A 24,092-nucleotide genomic window follows, 5' to 3' on the forward strand; every position below is an offset into this window, starting at 1 on the left:
CGAGCAAAAAAGAAGAAACTTGAGCTGCCAAAGGAAGTGGAATTTTGGTTGAAAGAAATGTGTATAGTGTATTTTGTGAAGTTTTGGCTGTATTTTTGGGTTATACTCTCTCTTGTTTCTCCCTTAAGAAATTTCAGTGAAGACTTCTTACTCAAAATAGAAATATTTTCCAAGATTTTGTAATTTGGTTTGTGATTTTTTCAAAAGTGCAATGAAAAGGGCCCTAAAGCAAGACCATAAGATTCAGATATTTTTAAGCTATGTCAGAAACAGGTTTTATTTAAGTAAACCTTCAGATAATCCAAAAGATAAGTCAGGTACTTGTCTTTTCCATCAGAAGTGTAAATCTAATGAAATAGGATAATTAGGGAGAGGGACTCACATCCTAGGTGGATTCTGGGTTCTTGGTAATCAATCAAATTGATTCTGGCTAGTCAAATCTGATAGTTCAGATTGCTTGTAGGTCTCCTCAGAATTATTGCCTCAAGTTGCTGAACTTTTGAAGTAGACTGGCATGTAATGAACACATTTTAACTTACATATACACCTTTGCAGGTTATATACAATATTAAGAGGATGCAAAGTTTATTTTGGAGTTTCTCTCATAAGGCAGTACTCTATTTATCAAAGTTCATTTCCTTAATACCCCAATTGAAACAAGGAGAAACACACAAAAATGAATAGATTAACAAGCCTAATTTCTAAATTTTAATTAAATGTTTGTCATAACACAAGTAACACATATTTGTTGTGCAAAATCAAAAATTCCAGGTATGGAAAAAAATCAACTAAAATCTTCATAGTTGCTCTTAACATTTTGTTATATATATAACTTAGATAAGCATTAATGTTTTGTTTCTTTAAAATGTGATAATATTTTACATGTTTAATAACCTGATTTTACATGTAGGCCATCTTTCCACAACAAGGAAGATAAATTTATATCACTCTTTTAATTATATGACTGGATCATAATTTATTACTAGTGTGGGATATTTAGGTTGTTTCCAAATTCCATACCCCATATGTTATGGAATTCTGTCTTCTTTTGGATTTTTCTAGAAGGAAACTCTAGATTTGAGGGAAATTAATTTATCTAGGGGTTTCAGCACAGTGGGAATTTAGTCAGGAAGTAAGAGCCACTAATAAATGGTTTGTAACAAACTAAGTACTACCATAGTCCACTGGAACTTAAATTCAGTCCACTCCACTTTGAAAGTTAGTGTAGAAACAGGGCAGAGTGATATCTAACCTGAAGAGTGAGGGAGTAGAGGAATCTATATACCAAATCCAGATGGTCATCCATGTAGGACTATTCCCAGAAAGAGAAACTTATTAATTCCATGTCCTTTCCAACCTACTTCAGGGCTTACATGGCAAAGAAAGTTATCAGGCAAAGAAATATAGCCATGGATGATGTAAGTCAGGCCAGAGTGTACGTAAATGGTAACAATGAGAAGGTAGAAGTGGAGTATCAAAAGTATCTGTGACAGTTGGCCTCTCACACTACTAAGATCCACTCATCTGCTACATTCAATTCATTCTACCCTGTCATAGATCCTCTAATTTGGTTACTAGTCAACAATTCTTGCATAAAGAATGAACAGGAAGGTTAGTAGTACAATCTACAGCCCTCACCACCACAACTGGACCTGAGACCACAATTGATACTCATTATCTCTGTCCTCAACTACCCATTCTAGAACCCCTTCATTCTTGGCCAGCACTTCTACTGATCCAGGGGGTTAACCAAAATCTTCATGTCTGAAGGGTTGGATCCTTAAATTTAATGTTCTAACAGAGCCATGGCTACTACAGTTGTCCATTTATTGTTATTACTGGGTATGGAAGTAACAAGGGGCCCCTGGTGAATCCCCTGAGTTCCAAACATAGTCCTACCTGCCCTTATGTGATAGTAACTCTATATCCTCAGGATAGTCAGAGTCAATTCCTCCTTCCAGCATCGTAACTCCTTTCTTTGCCTATTAGTCTTTTTGGATAAGGAGCCTAAAATGACCAGGTGGCATCTGTAACTTTAGATTTGGTGGAATTTATTTCTTCCCTTGGTAGAAGTTTCCCCCAGTTCCTCTGAAAACCAGAACACCTATCTCAGGAGAGCATAAATTTGAGGGAATGAAAGTATAAATTCCTCAAGTGGGTCACTGAGCAATATAGTAGGAGATTCCACTGTCATTTTAATCCTTTTGTCTCCAGACCTGTATATTTTATCAGTTAGGGACATAGTACCAGTAATGATTCAAAGTATATACTATATCCTGAAGTTTCCTTAGCATTCCAGAGCATTATTGCTAGGCTGATACCATTTAAATACTTATCAAACCAGCAGTTTCAAGGCAATGTAATATATGAAAGAAACAGTGAATATCATATGCCCACTGTTGTACCTCCTTTGCCCTAAGAGAGGTTCCTTGGTACTAGGCAATGTAATATGGGTTTGTATGCTGATAAATTAGACACTCGGAGCCCTTTTGGGTAGTGGTGATGGCCAGGGAAAGAAAGGTACACCAATTCTCAGAAAACATAAAAAACCCGTAAGGGTGAATTGCTGCCTTCTTAAGAATAGATGGGGTAGGGGCGCCTGGGTGGCTCAGTCAGTTAAATGGCTGCCTTCGGCTCAGGTCATGATCTCAGGGTCCTGGGATCGAGTCCCACATCGGGCTCCCAGCTCGGAGGGGAATCTGCTTCTCCCTCTGCCCTCCTCCTTGCTCGTGCTGTCTCTCATGCTCTCTCTCCCAAATAAATAAATAAAAATCTTTAAAAAAAAAAAAAAAAAAAAGAATAGATGGGGTCTAGAATAGTCAGCCAGTGGCTGGATGGTCTCATTGAAAAATGGTATCATATTGACGGTTCAGCATTAGTCTCTAATGAAGATCAATTGTTTAGCAATCACAATAGCTAGGTCAACCTTGTTTAAAATAGGCCCATGCTGTAAGGCTTATACACAGTATCTATCCTCAACATCATTGTGTAAGCACTAGGTGGCTGAGGACCGAGGCCAGCTGACCTCTACTTAATGAACCTTGAGTCATCTTATCCAACTGGTTGTTCTGTGTTTCCTCTGAGTCCCAACAATCCACACACTTTGTCCTTACTCTCATGGCTCCATCTAAATGCTTTTTAAGCTCATTCAATCTTTCTCCTTCCAGACTCAAACAGACAAATCAAGTCATTTGTTTTACCTCAGTCTACTACTGTATTCATACAAAGATGATGACCAGATGCTTGAAACTATGTCTATTGGGAGGATATTTTTGTCACTGTTACCTTTAAGAGTCATCCCTGATTGAGGCAATAGTGCATAGCAGTGCTACATATCTGTTTATTCATCTCACCCAACTTTTCTGTTAATTCATTAAACATGGTTCTAATGGCAGTTTTAAAATCTTTGTTACTTCTAAACTCTGACTTTGTTTACTTTATTTTCCTGTGAACTTCTTTTTCTCTTGAGTACAAGGTACTACGATTTTGGAATGCTTATCCTAATTTGGCTTACAAAGCTCATTTTGGTAGTAAGTTTATTCATTTCAGTTTACTAATGTCAGTTGGATCTGTCCAAGTGTTGAAGATGGAGAGGTATAAGTTTAGAGAAATTGCTCACCAGTATATTTTCACTTATAGTTTCATCAATATATTAAAATTTTAGTTACATACTAAAATTTTAGAATGCCATTGAAATCAGAAAATGTGGTTCTAGTTCTTGCTCTGACCTTATAGTTTTGATACCCTTGTCAAATCATTTAGCCAGGCAGAACCTCAGATTTCTCTTGCTAAAATTGGACATTTTATTCATTTCTTAGAGTTGTTGTGAGGGAAAGTACTTTGAAATGTGATTTCTTACATGGTAAGTGCTCACTAGTATTACCCAAATTTGGATTAGGTGAATCCCAATCACAACACTATGTAACTTATAATAATGTCATAATCAAACTAAATTCCATATATAATTATTGAAAAATTAGAGTTTTTAACAATATTTTAAATTAATTTAAGCTAAAAAGTTAATATTGAAATATTTCACTTTTTTAGTTGTTATAATTTTCTATATTAAATATGCAAATATTTTACAGTATTTTTAAACTAAAAATAATGCATATTTTACCTTTATTTCTTTGGTTAACAATCTATTACAAAAATGACCAAAGAAGGTTCATTTATTCTTAAATTTCAGCTGCATTTGTAAATATTAACCACAAGTTGAAAATACTGACCAGTATATTTTCAAAAGAAAACTTTTTTTTAACATGTGTGCTCATTTTAATCTAATTTTTCTCTTTAACTATTGATTTGCAATTGAGAATCAGTAGCTCCCAGTGCTATAGAGGACTATGTAAATTATTTCCTGGCAGGCCTTGGTAGCACATATGCTTCTTCTAAGAATAACTAAGAAGCAATCTGCTGATGAATGTACTTTATATCCTTGCATCCAAGTCCTTCAGGAACATTCAATATCTGTGCCACCTAAATAGAACAAATACTCTGACCCCAAGCTACTCACTCTCATTTCTCTTATATGCCATTCAAAATCTGTAGGACATAGGTATATTTAAAATAAAAATGAATTACTTATACTTGTTTTACACCATACTATAATTTAAAACATGAGTATAAGTGGTTTTCAAATATCCACAGAGAAATTAACAATAAAACTTAACAATAAAGCTACTAAATATTTCTATTCACATAAACAAAAATGAATGAAAATATTGCTCCATAAAGTTGAAAGACCATCAACTACCTTCACTTGAATATCGTCTTAATTTATGTTCATCATAACAATGGAAATCATAAAATTAAGGAGAAAATGTTTTATGCATCTCTTAAAAACCATTTGATGAACAAATAATATTGGTTCAGGTGAATTAAGGTTATTTTATTAGACATATTTAACCATGTGTCACTAAATGGCATTTTCAAAATTACAAGAAGTAGTAGTATTTATTTATGAAGGTCTCAGTTTGCCTTAAGATAAAAATTTTGGATATTAAATTTTTTTACACAGAAATGCTATGTCTATCACACATTTTCTTTTCCTTGATTTCTAAAGATTTTAGAACTTCAGAGATTAAATATTTTCTCAGCATTCCTTCTAGATTCTCCATTTGTATTGGTGAAAATGAGTTGTCTCTGACTTCTCCAATTGTGGGTACAGATATGCATTTCTTCTCATCACAGTTCTAGTAAGATTTTTATACATTTCCTCTAAAACTACAAATTTAGTTTCATAAAGTAGTTCATAATATCTTCTTATTAGCATTTAAATATACATAGTATCTACAGTGGTGTCCTCTTTTTTATTTCTAATGCAAAGAATTTGTACCATCTTCTCATATTTTTTTCACCTTCTCTGCCAGGCATTTATAAATTGTATCAGTCCTTCTAAGAGATGAAATTTTGGCTTTGTTAATTTTCTATTACACATTTGTTTTCTATTTTACTTTTTACTATAAATGTAATGAAATACAATTGAAGTACACTAAACTGAACATGTTTAAAATGTAAAATTTGATCAGTTTTTGTGTATGTATACCCCTATCAAACAATCGCCACATTCAAGATAACCATTTCTTCACACAAGTTTCCTCAGGGCTTTTTGTAAGATCCATCTCTTCCTCCATCGCCATCCCATACAACCACTGTTCTGATTTCTGTTAATATAGACTTACTTGCATTTTCTAGAATTTTACATAAATCAAATAATACAGTATGGTTGTTTTCTTTTGTTGTTTTTTGTTTTATTTTGTTTTTTGGGTTTTGGTGTTTTGTTTGTTTTGTTTTGTTTTGTTTTTGGCCTGGCTTATTTCACACAGAATACTTATTTTGAGGTTCATCCATATTGTTGCCTGTATCAGTAATTCATTCCTTTTTGTTGCTGAATAATGATCTATTGTACGGGTATACCAGTTTATTCCTTTAATCTTTCTATGTTCTGACATTTAGAGATTGTGTCTTATAACCAATATATGGTTGAGTTCCTTTTAATCCAATATTACAATCTTACTATTAACTATTTCTTTTGGTTTTTAAATTTACCGTTTTACTATTTCTAATTAACCCTTGTTGTTTGTTTCATGTTTCTTTATTTTCTTTTTTTGGATAAATTAAGCACTTTTATTACTCCAAGTTTCCCTTCTATTGGTTTGCTAGTTTTACATTAAAAAATTCTTTATGGTAGATTCTCTGGAGACTATACCACATATACTTGATATATTTAAGTCACTACGATTAATATTTTTCCAACTACCTAGATATTCATATTTTATTATATGTATACCTACCAATTTATACTTTTTATTCCTCTTCATTCATTCCTTCCTATATCTCTGAGCTTCCTTCTGGTGTCCTTTTCCTTCTACTTGAAAAATGTCATTTAGATCTTTTGCTGTGGGTCTGTTGAAGGGGAATGGTCTGAGTTTTGATTTTTGAAAATGTCTTTGCTTCTCCCTCATTTGAAAGGCTACTTTCACTAATTACTGAATTTTAGATTAGCAGTTGTTTTTTTTTTTTTTTTCAACCTTTAAAGATACCATCGTGTTATCATTGACTTAATTTGGGTTCTTCTATTGCTAAGTCACCTGTCAGTCTTATTGTTGCATCTTTACAAGTAATATGATTCATTATTACCAGCTTTGGCTGTTTTATAGATTTTTTTTGTCTTTATTTTTAGTAGATTCACAGTGATGTGCTGAGGTATGATATTCTTTATATTCACAAAGCTTTGATGCTTTAGTATCTGTGATTTGTGTCCTTAATGTTTTTGGAAAATTCTTTGCAATCATCTTTTCAAATATTGCTTCTTCTGAAAGACTTTTCCAACCTCTTCTTCTAGACTACACATATATCTCATGTGTATCAATCATATGCCCCTTTCTCTTCTCCATTTTTCATCCTTTTGTCTCTGTTTCCATCTGGATATTTTCTTCTAACCTGTCCTTTGTTCGCTACTTCCCTTTTCAACTTTTTCTAATCTGCTGGTGAACATATCTCTTGGTCTTTATTTTAATTCTTATGTTTTTCATTTCTGGAATCTTCTGGCTGTTTCTATAGTTCCCAGTCTTTTTTTTTTTTTTTTACTGTTCCCATTTTACATATTTCTTTTTTTATTATGATTATGTTATGTTAGTCACCATGCAGTACATCATTAGTTTTTGATGTAGTGTTCCATGATTGTTTGTGTATGACACCCAGTGTTCCATGCAGTATGTGCCCTCCTTAATACCCATCACCGGGCTAACCCATACCCCATTCCCCTCCCCTCTAAAACCCCCAGTTTGTTTTCCGGAGTCCATAGTCTCTCATGGTTCATACATTCCTCTGATTCCGCCCCTTCATTTGTCCCTTCCTTCTGCTAATGTCCTCCATGCTATTCCTTATGTTCCACACATAAGTGAAACCATATGATAATTGACTTTCTCTGTTTGACTTATTTCACTTAGCATAATCTCCAGTTCCATCCATGTTGATGTAAAAGTTGGGTATTCATCCTTTCTGATGGCTGAGTAATATTCCATTGTATATATGGACCACATCTTTTTTATCCATTTGTCTGTTGAAGGGCATTTCGGCTTTTTCCACAATTTGGCTATTGTGGACATTGCTGCTATGAAATTGGGGTGCATGTGGCCCTTCTTTTCACTACATCTGTATCTTTGGGGTAAATACTTCAAAAAGTTAAAAATAGAGCTACCCTACGACCCAGCAATTGCACTACTGTGCAGTTCCCAGTCTTCTGTGCAAACTTCCATCTTTCCTTTTAATCTTATTAATGGAAGCATTAACTATAGTTATTTTATGTATATCTCTCTGAATCATTACTTGCTTAAAATCCTCCAGGTTTCCCTTTTACATCTAAAACAAAACAAAACAAAATAAAACAAAGCAAAAACCGGTATCGTTCCCCTGGCTTAGATGGCCATGTGCGGTCTGACTCCTGCTAGACTCTTCAAATGCATCTATTATGACACTCCCTAACTCCTACTCTTTATGCTGCATATGACACGGTAGCTGCTCTAATTTTTTCAAGTCTTTCTCTTCCTCAAGATTTTTGCTTCTTCTATATATCTAGTGACTCATCTTAGACCACTCTCAATATTTGCCTGTCCCCCTTTCCAGCCCACCCCGTACTTATGATGACATTGACTATATTTTCTTCCTACTGTAATTCCAGGCCCTAGCATATTACTTGACACATGATAGGCATTAAATACTTGTGAATGAATGATTCAGTAAATGAAAGCTATATTACTCCTCTTTATCTGTTTTCTTAATAGTAAAAAGATGAAAACATTTAGTTCTTTACTTTATCTCATTCATCTTTTTATCTCTCAGAGCATCTGGAGTATATTAGGTGATTATGTAATACATTCGGCAAATTAAGTTGAATTGCACAATGCTTATGGATATGAAATTAATAGAGAATATGAGCATATACATGATATAGATATACTTCCATATACTTCCATGATCATTACATGATCATACCTACTACTATGACAATACCTATTATGAACATTCTTAAACACTTACATGATTTTAATGAAGTCATGAATTTGACCATTCACTGATTTTCACCAATAATTTTTTCTACAATTTTGAATATCTATAGTTATGGTTACAAAAATATAGTTTGAGGGGAGGGGGGTGGGAGGATGGGTTAGCCTGGTGATGGGTATTGAAGAGGGCACGTTCTGCATGGAGCACTGGGTGTTATGCACAAACAATGAATCATGGAACACTATATCTAAAACTAATGATGTAATGTATGGGGATTAACATAACAATAAAAAAATTAAAAAAATATATAGTTTGACTATGATTCAAATGAGGAGATGTTTGATTCATAGGAATTATTTTAAGATGCTCTTTTCAGACCAGTACTTACAAAAATTACTTCAATATTTAATAATTTCCCTTTGTCTCAGACGGGTTCAAACTGGCAATTTCTGACACTGACTCTCCCAACATTTCCTGTGAATTTATAGAAAAAAGTGAAAGTAGAATGGTACCAAAAACTAAGACTTGAAAAGCAATCTGGTACTAAAATCCAGAAGGAACTTGTGTTTAACAAAAAATAACAAGGAGTTAATTGAAAAGCACAAATTTGGCTTATACATTTTCTGAAACATAGCAGCCTGCTAGTCAAGAAGTAGGTAGATGGAAATTTTAGCTATTCTCTTTTCTTTGGATTTCATCTTAGAATACACATATGTGGTTGTTTTATACCAATGAGATTATTGGCTCACCTACTTAGAACTGCATGAATACTGGTTCCAGAAAGAATGGGTTTACCCTTGCACTCACCTACACTCCATTCTTACTTTACCATTCTGTATCTACTCAGATACTGTGTTTGTGAATGAATGGTTAGGGAATTTGCCAGAAATGGCATGCTACACTTTTAGATGAGTAGTTAGCTTAAGTGAGGGAAGAGACAGAAATCTGGTAGCAACACAGTATGATGGGAATGGTAGATTTTCACCTACTATACTGGTTCAAAGTGCCCAAGAGCTTTGTCATGTAGACAGCAGAGGATTCCATCCAGTTAGGCAGGGAATAGCAGTGAATGCCACTAGACACTGGAAAATTTGAGTACTATCTAACAATAACAACCATTCTCCATTCCATCTCTGAAGTGGGGATCTAGCAGAATGATACTAATAACAACCAGATGGAGACAAAACTGGAATAAGAGTATTATTGACATAAAACAGGTTTGTTGGGAAACACCAGAGCTGAGATGCAAAGGCTGAGATGAATACAAAGCATACTGAAATAAGGTGAAGTTTCAAGGATATGAGAATACCTTCTCAAACTTAAAACCATTAATAAATAATGGTACTGACATAGGAAAAAATAATCAAATGTAGTACATGAACAAAAGAAACTTAACCAGAAGATGGGGAAAGAAGATAATAATTTTAAAAAGTAATAAAGAATAGTGTCCATAGGAAGGCAATAGAATAGAAAGATAACTTAAAATTAATTATTTATGTTCCTAAGGAAGAAGCCAAACACTTAAATAGAATAAATATTTAAAATATAATTGAAGAAAATATCCTGGAGGTGAAACAGACCAAATTGCACACATGAAAAAGGTTCACCATGGTTTAGGTAAAATTAATATAGAAACTAATGACAATTCTGAAAAAAAAAATTTAATTGCAAAATAAGAGAACATAAACTCTAGGGTTTCAGACAGAAAATAAACTGAGATTTGACTAAAAAACAAAAATCAGACTGGCTTAATACTTCTTTGTAACCCTGTTAGTAAACAATGGTCAATATGTATAGCATTTTGAAGAGAAAGCCTCTTAACCCATTAATGATATTTTTAGCCAAACTGTCATTTATGTCAAGCAGACTAAGATACTCTCATAAGTGCAAGGATGTAAAAAATATACCAACCATAAATTCTTTTAGAAAATAAGGCCATCAAAAAATTCACCAGCCATTCATAAAGTATATAAACATTAAGAACTGAAGAATGGGGGATTTGTGGTACAAATTGTTAGTAGCAGTCACTAAACCCATTTAAACAGTTACGCAAGATCGCAAATATATAAAAAAAAAGTTTTTGAAAGGAAACCTCAAGTTGTAAAAGCATCATTTACTAAGAATAATTCCAATCTAAAATTCAGGATTGATAACAAAGATTAAAGTTGAAAATGTAGGGAGGGCAGATTATTTTATTTTAAAAGCCCGCTAATATCCTGCTACATGGGGAGATATTAGAACATAAATTTTTATTTTTTATGGATAATTAACATTTTTCATATTAAAACATTTTAAAAACAATTAATTATTATAAACATTCAGAAAAGCATAGAGGGTAACAAAACATCCATGTACCTACCAGCCTGATTAAAGAGATTTTGTTATATATGTTTCAGATCTCTCCCTTTTCCCCCCACATTATTATTTTTTTAAATAAAAAAAATACCATGAAACGGCTCCTGGCACTTCATATCCCTCTCCCTCCATTCAATCACCCCCTTTCTAGTTTCCACCACAATTCTGAAGTGTATCCTGCTGTTTTGTTTCTATGGTTACCAAACATGTTTTCATCCTTCACCAAAGTAGAAACTGATTTATGTGTTTTAAAATTCTACAGAAAGTATCATGATTTACGTATCATTTTAAAACAATATTGAGTGAAAAATGTAAACTGCAGAATTATGGAAATCCTACAGCAGTTAAAATGAATGAACTTGATTTATATGTACTAACAAAAATGAATCTTAAAAACAGATTATACAGTATAAAAGCTGGGTTTTGTAATAATCTAGTGTTGATGCATATAAATCAAATTTAATAACTCTTGCAGCTGTGTGGCTTTCTGCCATATAAATATACCACAATTTATTCATCTATTTTTTATTAAAGAATATTTAGCTTGTTTCTAGCTAGTTCCTATTACAGGTAATTATATAATGGACATCTTTGTACATACCTCTTTGTGTGATTACATGAAAGATTCTTTAGAGTATATATCTAATAGAAGAAATGGTGGAACAGTGATCAGGTACATTTTCAACATTTATAGGCATTTTCAAATTATGCTCCAAATTATGTTATACTAGTTTACACCAGTTACATATGATAAAGCCTATGTATGAATTTACTCATATTCTCATAACACCCTGCATTGTCAGATGTTTAAAAACTGCATCTCCCTCACTGTTAGTGAAGTTAAATATCTTTTCATATGTTTACCTATTTAGTTGACAGTCATGTTTATTCTACCATAATTCATATATATAATATATATATTAGCCACTTTAAATTGGTGTGTTTGTTGCATGGCCAAACAATAAACAAATAGTATAAACTCTTGCAGGAGTTTTTATATGGTCTGAATATCCCAAATTTATGTTATATATTTTGAAAATATCTTTCTGCTATCTGTGTTACATTTTCACCATTTCTTTTGTGTCTGTTTTATTTATTACTGAATTTTCTTTGTAATCATGTTTTCCTGTCTTGTTTGATAAATGTGTCTGTGTTCCACAGTCATGAATATTTCTCTATATTTTCTTCTAGAATTTTTAATTTGTGTTTTACATATAAGTCTTTAATTAGGGAAACTACGTGTCCCATTGTGCTAACCAGGGTCTCAGGTGTTTTAGAATTTATCCCAGATATTTCACTGTATAATGAAGTATTGTGATTAATATTTACATTAAAATAACCTATTACTTCTTTGGCAGATCTCCTCTTTAGATTTCCAGCTTCTGCCAGTGTCTTGTCTGGTAAGTCTCTTCTAATGTAGTGACAGTTCATAGTTCAAGTCATGATTAAATCCAAGAGATGGCCATTGATAACCCTTCTCTCTTTTCCCAACCTTTTCCAGGTACAATGTTACCAACTTCTCGTTTTCAAGGATAGCATGCAATGAATGCTCTCCGACATGAGGAACCAGGAACAACTGACTCCGTCCAGTGTTTTGTGTTTGTAGAAGTATTATACTCTATCATCCTTGCCCAGCTACTTGGCGTAGCAGCCAGTTGTGCCATGGCCTGTGAGATGCAGTGGCTCCAGGCTGTTAAATAATCGGAATTTATAAAATATAAATATGGGAGACAGAGGTTGAGCAATCCTGCTCCTGGTGTGTATAGAGAGTAGTCTGAATTCTCTTGCATGAGTGGCTTTATAATATATTGCATGTTATCAACCTACAACTATTTGTTTATTGTTTGGCCATGCTTTTTAAGTTTTAAATAAGCCCTTTTTGCATCAATGAGCTCAGTATAAAAAGTGCCTATTTAACAAAAAAATAAGTATTAATTTCTATTTCTCAATAAGGTTGATGAAGATACATGTGATTTGCATGATGGAAGTCCTAGAAATATCTGGTAGATATAAATCTACCAGAGAAGTATCAGTATCTACTTCAAAACTGAGTAGTTAATTAGAGAAGACGAAAGATGATAATTTAAGATATGTAGATGCAGAAGGTGGATGAGGTGACCATTCTGTGAATACTGACTTTTCACTTAGATCAAATGACTACTCGTCTAAATTAATTTCACTCATTTTCAAGCCAAGTTTTTTCATTTATGTGTGAAAAGTATGTCAATAGCTGTTAATGTGTTACTTTAATTGGCAGAAGTAAGATTTTATAGAATTAAATGATAGTTTTTTCCTTCCAGTGTTATCAAATGTTTTAAGTAAAAGATCACTTAACTCAATTTGAACCACATCTTAATTTTTCAGCTTGCTAGTGAAATCAAAGTGAAGTTTTTGGAAATTCATTCTATCTGATTCAGAGTATCAGATCTTATTTTTATTCCTATTATGAATTCAGTCAAAATAATAAGCAGTGAATACAATATTATTTTGTAATAATAACATGAATACAAATTTTTCTGGAGCACAGAATAATGTAAAAAAATAAGTTATTACCAAATTAAGCACACTGTTTGTGGGAATGTAAAAGGATGCAGCCTCTATGGAAACCAGTATGGAGATTCTTCAAACATTAAAAATATAACTACCATATGATCCAGCAATTCCGTTTCTGAGTATTTATCTGAAAATAATGGAAATATTTACTCAAAAAAAAGTATCTACAGCCCCATGTTCACTTTAGCATTATTCACAATAGCTAAGATACGGAAACAACTGAAATGTCCATTGACAGATGAATGGATGAAGAAAATGTGGTATATACATACAATGAAATATCATTCAGCCTTAAAAAGGAAAGAAACCCTGCCATATGCAATAACATGGGTGAACCTGAAGGACATTATGCTAAGTGAAATAAGCCACTCACAAAAATCACGAAAGCAAAACACACACACACAAAAAAACAAATGAAACAATAAACAAAAAAACAAGCAAACAACAACAACAACAAAATCCCCAAAACCCCCAAACTGCATGATTCCACTTTCCACTTAGATAAAGTATCTAAAATAGTCAAACTCATAGACAGTAGAATGGTGGTTGCCAAGGACTAAAAGGAAGGGGAAGTGTGGAGGTTCTGTTTAACTGGTATAAAGTTTCAGGTACATGAGATGAATAAATTCTAGAGATCTGTTGTACCACATAGTGCCTATAGTTAACAATACTATATTTTACACTTAAAAATTGGTTGAATAGGGGCGCCTGGGTGGCTCAGTCAGTTAGGCGTCTGCCTTGGGCTCAGGTCATGATCTCAGGGTCCTGGGATCAAGTCCCACATCGGGCTCAGCGGGGAGCCTGCTTCTCCCTCTGCCTGCCGCTCCCCCTGCTTGTGCTCTCTCTCTCTGACAAATAAATAAAATCTTTAAAAAAAATTGGTTGACTAGAAACCATGGTAAGTGTTCTTACCACAATAAAAAAGCTTATAAAAACATATTAAAAATACATTTACAATTAGTTGTAGTACAAGAGTAAGGGAACCACAAAATGTGATGATTTTAATATTGAATAAAATGATACTTCAGGGGTGCCTGGGTGGCTCAGTTGGTTAAGCGTCGGCTCAGATCATGATCTCAGGGTCCTGAGATGGAGCCCAGCATCAGGCTCCACACTCAGCATGGAGCCTGCTTGGAATTCTTTCCCTCTCCTCTCCCTCTTCTCCTCCCCCCCCACCTAACCCACCCCCCGTTCTCTCTCTCTCTCTCTCCAAAACAAATAAATAAAATTTCTTTTAAAAAAAATAAAATGATACTTCAGACTTTGAATACGTAGCTTTCCTTTGTTAACCACCATAAAATGAATCTTACAGGTAATTAAAGCCTTTGAATCTCTACTTTAAAATCAAACTGGATGTTGTAAAAGGACCTTCAACTTTAATATGAATTTGTCTTATAAAGTTTGATTATATTTTATTCTAACTTCTTTGGAAATTTTTAATCAAAGTTTTCCACAAAGGGAATGCTAAACTTCAGGTTCTGATGATTCATGGCAAATAAAATTTGTAAAACCAGAGCTTGCAAATAAGCTCATCTTTATAAAACCTATGGAGTACCCAAAGAAATGTGACCTCTGATGGCACACAAGATTTATTTTTGAAATATCTTTAATTACTCTGATTTGTGGGAAGAATATTTTGATAAAGAACCTTTTTTAAAAAGGCTTTAAGTCTCATTTCCATATCAATAAATATACATCTACACACACAAAAAAAGTTAATGACAGAATAATATCCCAAATGTTTGAATAAACCATAACTTATTTAACCATGCACTATTATTGAGCACATAGATGATTTTCATTTTGTTAATGTTAGACATTCCTTATCCTTGTAATTTATCAATGACATTTGCCCAGTAATTTCCTTAAGATAAATTCCTAGAGCTTGGATTGCTAGGTCAAAGGAAAGGAATATTTATTTTTTATTTTTTAAAGATTTTTTATTTATTCATTTGAGTGAGAGAGAAAGTTAGAGCACAAGCAAGGGGGAGGGGCAGAGAGAGAGAGAGAAGCAGACTCCTCACTGAGCAGGGAGCCCCACACAGGGCTCAATCCCAGGACCCCAGGATCATGACCTGAGCCGAAGGCAGATACTTAACCGACTGAGCCACACAGGTGTCCCAGGAAAAGGAATTTTTTAGAGAAGGTTTCTGATAAAAATGATTAAAGTACTCTCCAGAGACTGTGTCAGTGAGTGTTGGCTTTTTGGTCTCTCTCTTCCAGATCAAGACTAATTCATTAATTTATTAATTCAACAAGTATTTGCTCAATGCCTATTATGTGTCAGGTACTAAAATACTGGTGTTTATGACTTACACAGTCCTAGTCTTTATGAATCATGGTAATAGAGAAGTTGGAAGGGCTTAACCTGTGCCTTTGGAATGTGATGGTTCCACCTCACTCAGTGAAGTATGAAGACGTCTGGCTAGAGCTGCCTATTAAAGTAGGAGAAGAGAGCCACACAGTGAGTAGCTGGCACTTCTAATACTGGCTATGACAGGGTGTTTGATATTTCCTGTGAGCCATATAGACACTGAAGAAGGCCAAGAACTGTCTTGAGGCCTGCCTTCATGGCTGAAAGGAACCTAACAAAAAAAGACTGGAGGCAAACTACTGGAGGTAGGAACAAAGCCGGGATGGGAGTAGGAGTTGTATGAAGTCAGAAGAGTGATTCATGTGTGTCAGGGAATGGCATAGAATAGTAGGAAGTCGGCAGAGCGAATCTCAGAAGAATCCACAATGACATCCCTTCAGAGAGAGACAGTTGGCATGTGGATGCCTGACATAACAGAAGGTAACGCCAGCCAAGTTACAACAGCCTCACTCTCATAAATCTCTATCTTTTCTCTGTTAATCCTTTCCTCTCTAAAGCTGGAAGAGCAATGAGGGGAAAAGTGAAAAGCTGACCATGCCCCCATTCTTCACTCCATGCCCCCCAACCTGATAGTCAGGCCTGAGTCAGGGGAGGAAAGCAGCTTTGAATTAAATGAAAGTTTAAAATTTTAATTGAATTGAGGCTAAAATTTTTGTTATCTGAAGCTGAGGTGATTCCTATAGCTGGGAATGAATGCAAAGCTACAGGATCTGCCTGAGATATAGCCAAAGGGCAGTGAAAGAGATCTAGCAGAAGACATCTGAAGGCAGTAAATAGGTAGAAATAAAGCTGTTTTATAATTGTACTTAGCAAGTTTGCTCTATGCAATAAACTGGTTAAATAGGCAATTATAATAAGATCAGCAACTGTTATTGAAGTAAAGTCAGCTATGTCAGCTATATATAATCAGTTATACAAGAAGGGTACTAACCTGGACTTCAAAGCACATGAAGGCTTCCTGTGAAATGTAATTTTGCAATTTAATTGAAAATTGAAAATGCAATTGAAAGAAGCCTGACTGTAGGAACTGGTTACTGTTAGAGTAGGCAATGAACAAGCCTCTTCTTTTTTCTGGGAAGCGACCAGCAAAGCAGGAGTAAGAAATGTACTTCTTCAATGTAATATCTCACTTTCAAGAATTTCCAGATGCTTGGGTCCGGTTAACAGGAACAGATTAGGCCACCCACCTTCTTTGTTACTCTGACAGTGTTCCTACACTAAAATGAATAAATGCATCATAAGCCACTTGCTTCTGTAACTCCCTCCTCCTGGTATGGCAAAAAGAATATGAGCAAAGAGTTACCCAAATATCTATATCATCTATCTATCTATCTATCTATCTATCTATCTATCTAGACGAGTGAACAACAACTGGAAGTTGAAGGCATTGGAGCCCATTTTTAAGGAATGCAGATTTTATCTTGAAGACAACAGGAGCTATTAAAAGATTTTAAGCATGGAAGTTGCTCTGATTGCAATGAAAAAATTGGAGAAAATATCAGGTGCCGATCGACCACTTAGGAGGTCATAGCAATAATTCAGCTGAAAAATTCAGAGAATCTGATCTAAGGTACTAGCAGTAAGGATATAATTGGACACATAACTGGAGGTAGAATAGCCAGAATTTAAGTGGCAAGCTGGAGATAGAAGAAATAAGAGAATGCTTGGTGGCAGGGTGCTAAGGGGGCCTTGCTATAGCTTACTAATCCCACGGCATAGAGTCAACAAAAATCAGAAGGAGAAGGCCACACATAAATTTTTAAAATAGTAACTTCTTCCACTTGTAAATACATCCATATGGTGCTCTGGAATTTGACACAACAGAATAGTATCCTTCTGTTGAGAGGATTAAGAAGAGGAAAAAGGGAATATCTTGGAGAAGAAAAGAGTGCATTTTGGGAAAGAGGTATAATTGAAAGGGAGTTGTTTGGGAGCATTATTTTCCCTGTGATTCTCTGTTAGTCCTTTCCATTACCTACTGAAAGGTATATCAAGTTTAAACCTGTTTCCAGGATATGAAACCTGGAATCATGTCATGATCAAGTTTGTATATGAAATTTTCTACTAGATTTTCTTCAATTTCATAAGATATTTCTGGGAAAGGGAGTGGGCAGGGCTTACATACTGTAGGTTATGGTATGGTCAAGTTGCCAGAAGACACCTCAGAGTAGAGGTCACAGTCGTCTGAGGTACTGATATCTGTTAGCAAGGACCTGTGATGCTCTGAAAGTCTGTGATATGGGAGGAAGGAAGATGGTGAGAGGCATTGATAAAAGAGGTTTGTAGTCTGATCCCAACACAGGCATTAGGATATGTTTTATATAAGTTTTGGCTCTAGTACCAATAGCCACTCTATAGCTTTTTAGATATTCCATGAGTTAAGCAAAGATTGTGGCGGGTGAGTGGCTAGCTCAGGGTCCCTGAAGTCTGAGTGCTCTCATCGATGAAAAGCAGGCTCTGGGTGCACCTGGGTGGCTCAGTCATTAAGCGTCTGCCTTCGGCTCAGGTCATGATCCCAGGGTCCTGGGATCGAGCCCCAGATCGGGCTCCCTGCTCTGCGGGAAGCCTGCTTCTCCCTCTCCTACTCCCCCTGCTTGTGATCCCTCTCTCGCTGTGTCTCTCTCTGTCAAATAAATAAATAAAATCTTAAAAAAAAAAAGAAAGAAAGAAAGAAAAGAAAGAAAGAAAAAGAAAGAAAGAAAGAAAGAAAGAAAAAGGAAGAAAGAAAGAAAAAGGAAGAAAGAGAAAGAAAGAGAGAAAGAAAGAGAAAGAAAGAAAGAAGAAAGAAAGGAAAGAAAGAAAGAAAGAAGAAAGAAAGGAAAGAAAGAAAGAAAGAAAGAAAGAAAGAAAGAAAGAAAGAAAGAAAGAAAGAAAGAAAGAAAGAAAGAAGAAAGAAAGAAAGAAAGAAAGAAAAGCAGGCTCTGGTCCTGTCACCTCAGCTCCAGATGCTTCAAGCTCATTTTAAGTTGAGGGACCAAGTTGAGGCTGGAGATGGTTAGGTTATGTCCTTAGTTTGTAGAGAGACTGTAAAGATCATTTAATGAGATTACATGCATTAGTTGCTCGGGATTCTCAGGGTACCTGAGAGAACTAACAGAAGGCTGATACTGACCCTGAGATTAAAAAAAAAAAAATGTTCTTTTACTTTTTAATCAAATAGTTGATTGACTTTGTTGTCTTTATTTGTTCTTTTGACTTTTAGGGGCAATAGAAAAAGTTAAAATATTTTTATGGCTCATTTTCAATGAATGAGAGCAATGAACTTAAGTATTTCACCCTAATTTTAAATTAAAATTTAAAAGTATATATTTACACAAGCATGGATAAATATTTTTAACTGTGAACTTTAAATTTGGATAAAAGAAGGAACCAAAATCTTTTTATTCTGCAAAGGTGATTATATAAGCTTGATATTAAATTTGTAATATTATTATTTGCAAGGAAGCAGCTCACGTTAAAACTCTTATCCTTTTTCTTTGCCAACTAAAAGTAAATGTTTTGGAATTATTTTTAGATGCAATTTGCACATCCTCAAAAACAGAGTGACTAAGGAAAACATGCATGAACAAGCAAACAACAGCAATAAACAGGCATGAAATAAGATTTCAATACTCCAGAAGTAAATTATCTTATAGGTCTTGGTTTATGACTTTTCTAATCATCACATCTGTCAGTAAAATCTTTTAGTCAGTATTATAGGTATATTTCTTCAAATATGAATAGTTTTAAAGTCTCCAAACTCTGTTCTTTACACTGTACATACTCTTTTCTTTGGGACATCACATTATTTAGTTCAAGAAAGAGTCATTTTGAACTTTAGTATGAACCATACTGAAATGATCTGTGATTCATGACTCATGATCCAAAATTCTAGCATCCTCTAACTGCACTCTATAAAATCTTAAATCACCCAAAGATAATATTATATATTGCCAGCTGGTTGAGGGGTACCTTGCTGATATTTTCACTCTACCTCTTAGTCTCTCTCCAGTGCCTTCTGCGATGCTTAAATTTATTGTTGAAAGTGTCCATGGACAAAAAAAAAAGTGTCCATGGACACCTACCAATAATAGAAAAATATGTAGAATTCTGGAAAAAAAGGTAATGTAACTGCTAGATATGTTTTATGTCTGATTGCATATCCCTTTCTGTCTGTAAATGTTATTGTAAGTTTATTATATTCTCAATAGTTCACTAGTAATATGTATGTGCATGAGAAATCAAAAATATGACATTGATCCTTCAGGTATCTAATATTTTATATTATTTGTATGGACTAATACACAAGGACAACTCTGTATGGTGCCAGATATTATACCCATATATCAACATTTAGGTTGAATGTTATCCATTACAGGTGTAGGCACTGAAAGGAATGATCAATGAGGGCAAGAGAAATGAAAGGAGGCTTCATTAAGAAAGCGAGGCTTAAAATTGGCTTTGAGAAATGGATGGAATTTATGCAAGTTGACAATGGTTTATCAGGCTAGGAATCAAACAGGTGCAAGGTATTTTTGTGGAGAGGTGAAGAAACCAGTCCATGCATATTTAGGGGATGACAGTTTTAGGCATGGTGGGAAATAACATCTAGAAGAATGAGGTCACATGTTCACATTGCTGCTAGCTCTGAAAAACAGGACTCTATACATTATTTCCATCATTCAATTCAATAGACATTATGTACCTACATGGCAGGGCAATATGTTAGGCCAAGGGAGTATTTGTGAGACAATGTGTGGGAAATGGTAATTAGTTTGTTTGGCAGAATCAAAATGGTGTGTAGAACAGTTATTCCAACATTAGCCTACAGAAAATAGGTATTTATTAAAAAATCATTACATATAGCAAGTTTCTAGAAGAAACAAAAACATTTTAGAGTCTCAAATAATGCACTGTACTAATCAGGACGATTTGTCATTTTTAGATCATAAGCAGGTTCTCTAACAATTTATTCTCACTTCTGAATCATCAATGCTGCTCTCAGACTACTCTCACTTGCTGATTTGTATGGTGTGAGTTATGCTCACAAATATATATTACTTTTCTTCTAGGGAATGCTTCCTGGCCAACTTCTTTAACTTCGATTGTTCAGCTGTCATATCTTCTCATTCTCTAGTTTACATTTTCTCAAAAAACCGAGAAGCATTCTCTATCACTGAGCAAACTGTAAGTTTCTATTATGTTCAGGAATGCTACTTTCTTTTATGTTACAAAGCTTTTCAAAACCAAAACCTAATGTAAACAAATGTATTTTCCACTGTCAGTGGGTGTGAGGATGAGGAGAGGGTGGAGGGGGTTAGGAAATATATTTACACAGCTGAAGCAGAAGTGCTTGAGATGCATAAAATATAATGTAACAGTCCAATCCTTCTTCAATTGTACTTGTTAAGATCTTTTTCTTTTCCTATGAATAAAACTATGAATGGAACTATAAATTACAGAAGTAGTGGTGTTATGCCATAGCCCATGTTTTAGATGAAAGTAGTGTAAAGTGTGATTTCAGAAGGTATTTGCTCTGACATTCTTCAACAACGCAAATATACTATATAACAGGGATCAATATTTCTTGATATTAATAGTGACCAACTGGGCATTTGTGGGTTTATTATAAGAAAATAAATTTTAAATGACAGCCTAATAGCTGCTGAGACACAACCTTAGAGTTTAGCAGGTGATGGGTTAATTTCTTACAGGAAAGAACTGCTTTCCATTTTCATTCACCTAGGGAGATGTGTCAGAGTAATTGGACAAGTTTGCAGTCCCTGGGCTTTGCAAGGGGCATAGGTGCAAATATAATTTGTGAAAATTGGAGGCTAATTATCTTCAGCAGTGAAATAGTGACCAGATGTTTTCTTCTGCATAAAGTGAGAATTTGGGGACAGCTCAATGGAGTTAATAGTAAATAACACATTTTTTGGAGGCTATAAAATCCTCAGATTATGCTTATTTGGGTTATAATTTCTGATTTGATTGAGAGATGTTCTTGTAAAACTCTTAAAAAATGGTAAAGTGAAATGTCTGAAGACAACACACTTGCTTAAAGACTCTTCAGCTTTTGGTAATTTAGTAATCTTTACATGAATAAACTATGTAAATTGGTACCACTTTCATTGGCTAAGTTATAGATTACTCATGACAACTGGATACTGCACACAGAAAATTTTTGTTACCACTCTTCAGGGTATTCTGTAGGCAAGAAGTAAAAGATGGAGCATCATTTCATTTAATGTTTGACCAAAAGGACCACTTAATGTGGCACTATTACAGATCTTAAAGGAACTGGGTAAGTGAACTTTATAGCATAGTGTAATGAGGAAATTTAGAGTACTTTAGAAATTCCTTTTCTAGTCATGTTGGTCATCTTAAACGTGCAGAGAATGAACAAAGAAAGGTTTTTAAGAATAAGAGTTCCATTTAGGAAGACAGAAAAGGAAACGAAAATTGACACATAAAATATCCTAAGATTAATCTAAGTTTTATAATTACATCTTTTATGATGAGAAAAAAAGTAGCTAAATATATTTTGTGACAATTTGGCTTGGAAGTGACCAATTTGCGTTGTAGTTATTACCTTTGTCCTATACCCATCAAAACAGTGATGTATCATTTAAAAAAATCATAATTGGTTCTTGGAACAATAAAGGTCACCAAGTCTATCATCGACTGCTTCCCAAGGTGGAATTATCTTCCCTGCTAATTTCTCTGTGGCATTAATTAAATTTTTCTGACATTCACAGATTTCAAATATTATCCATACAGGTAAGTATTATTTTAAAAAATCATGTTCTCATTAATATAAAACAAAATTTGAAATCTGAAATGACTGATTAGCAGAAAGAGTCAGAAATTGAAAAAGTGGAAGCAATGTTAGGGTCATGTTAACATTTACATAATCAAATACCAAGTATTAATAATGCTTCTAAGGTTAGTTTTATATAAGTGAGATTCTGTCATGAAGGTAGATATGCCAAAGTTCTCAAAAGCTAATGAATTCTGAGATTTTCAGTCTAAAGGCTTACTTTGCATTACATAAATAAGTCCATAATTGTGCCACCTCTTCATTTGGTTTTCTAACATGCAAAATCTATATAAATGCTATTATCAATTTTTCCACCTATTTGACTGGATATGATGTGATTAAATTAAGGAGGATTCAGCTTAATCATCAGTTCCCTGGCCCTCATGGCCTGCCAGTCTACATTTGCCTCAGTCTCTGACCCCTAAATAGGAGAAAATCTAAATATTTCTGGTTTTATTACCCAGCATTAAATCACAGCTCTGTTGCAAGTTTTATTCTTTCTTCCTTAGTTGCAATGATAGATTCTCCATATTATTCCTTGCAGATCTTCTCAGAACTTTGGATCTTGAAACTACCCTCATCATTTTATTTTTGCATTATATATCCAATGTTATTTTGTGTATTGAATTTTTAAAAATCCATACAATACTGTCATAAATTCTAACCTTATTATCATAGCTGTCCCTTTATACTCTCATTTTATGCTATTTTCACAATATCTCTGTCTCATCTAGTAAAGAGGGCAGTTATAAAATAAATATGCAAAATCCACAGCGTTCTTATAAGCAACAAAATAGCTAATTAAAATATTAATGTAAAAGGTTAAAATATATCTGTTATATAAAATAATAGCTTATTATCATTAATAGAAAGAAAGCACACTAATAATTTGAAAAGCCCAACTAAAAATAGGCAAAGAATAGTAAAAGTAATTGACAAAAAATGTAAAGCTACTAAAGATATGTTTAACTACGAACGCTTAGTTGGTGATGGTTTTTTAAATGGTCAATCTAATGCATTGCTTATGAAAATAAATTAAAACAAATATTTTCAGAGGTGGTTTGCAAAATACAACAAAAATCTCAAAAAGATCCATAAAATTTGATAAAATAATTCAATTTATGGATTTTTTGCTATTGAAAATCATGAATATATACAAGGATTTCTGTACAAAAACAGTAGAAAAATGTAAAAGTCTAAATACCCAACAAAAAGTGCAGAATGAATAAATAATATTGTAGTAGAGCCGCATGGAAAAGAGGAAAGGGCATTAGAATCAGAATGCTTAAATTCAAATCCCAGTTTCTCACTTATGAACTGTGCATCTTTCAATTTTAATTTAATCTCTCTTTACCTTGGATTTCCTATCTATGAAATGAGGATAATTGTACCTATCTCAAAATATTAAGAGGATTAATGAGATAATACTATAAGCATTTGGAAGTGTCTACCATGTACAAGCACTCAGTAAAATTTATCTATTGCTGTCTGATGAAATAT

The sequence above is a fragment of the Phoca vitulina genome, unplaced genomic scaffold, assembly GCF_004348235.1.
Source record: "Phoca vitulina isolate PV1807 unplaced genomic scaffold, GSC_HSeal_1.0 scaffold4, whole genome shotgun sequence".
Lineage (NCBI taxonomy): Eukaryota > Metazoa > Chordata > Mammalia > Carnivora > Phocidae > Phoca > Phoca vitulina.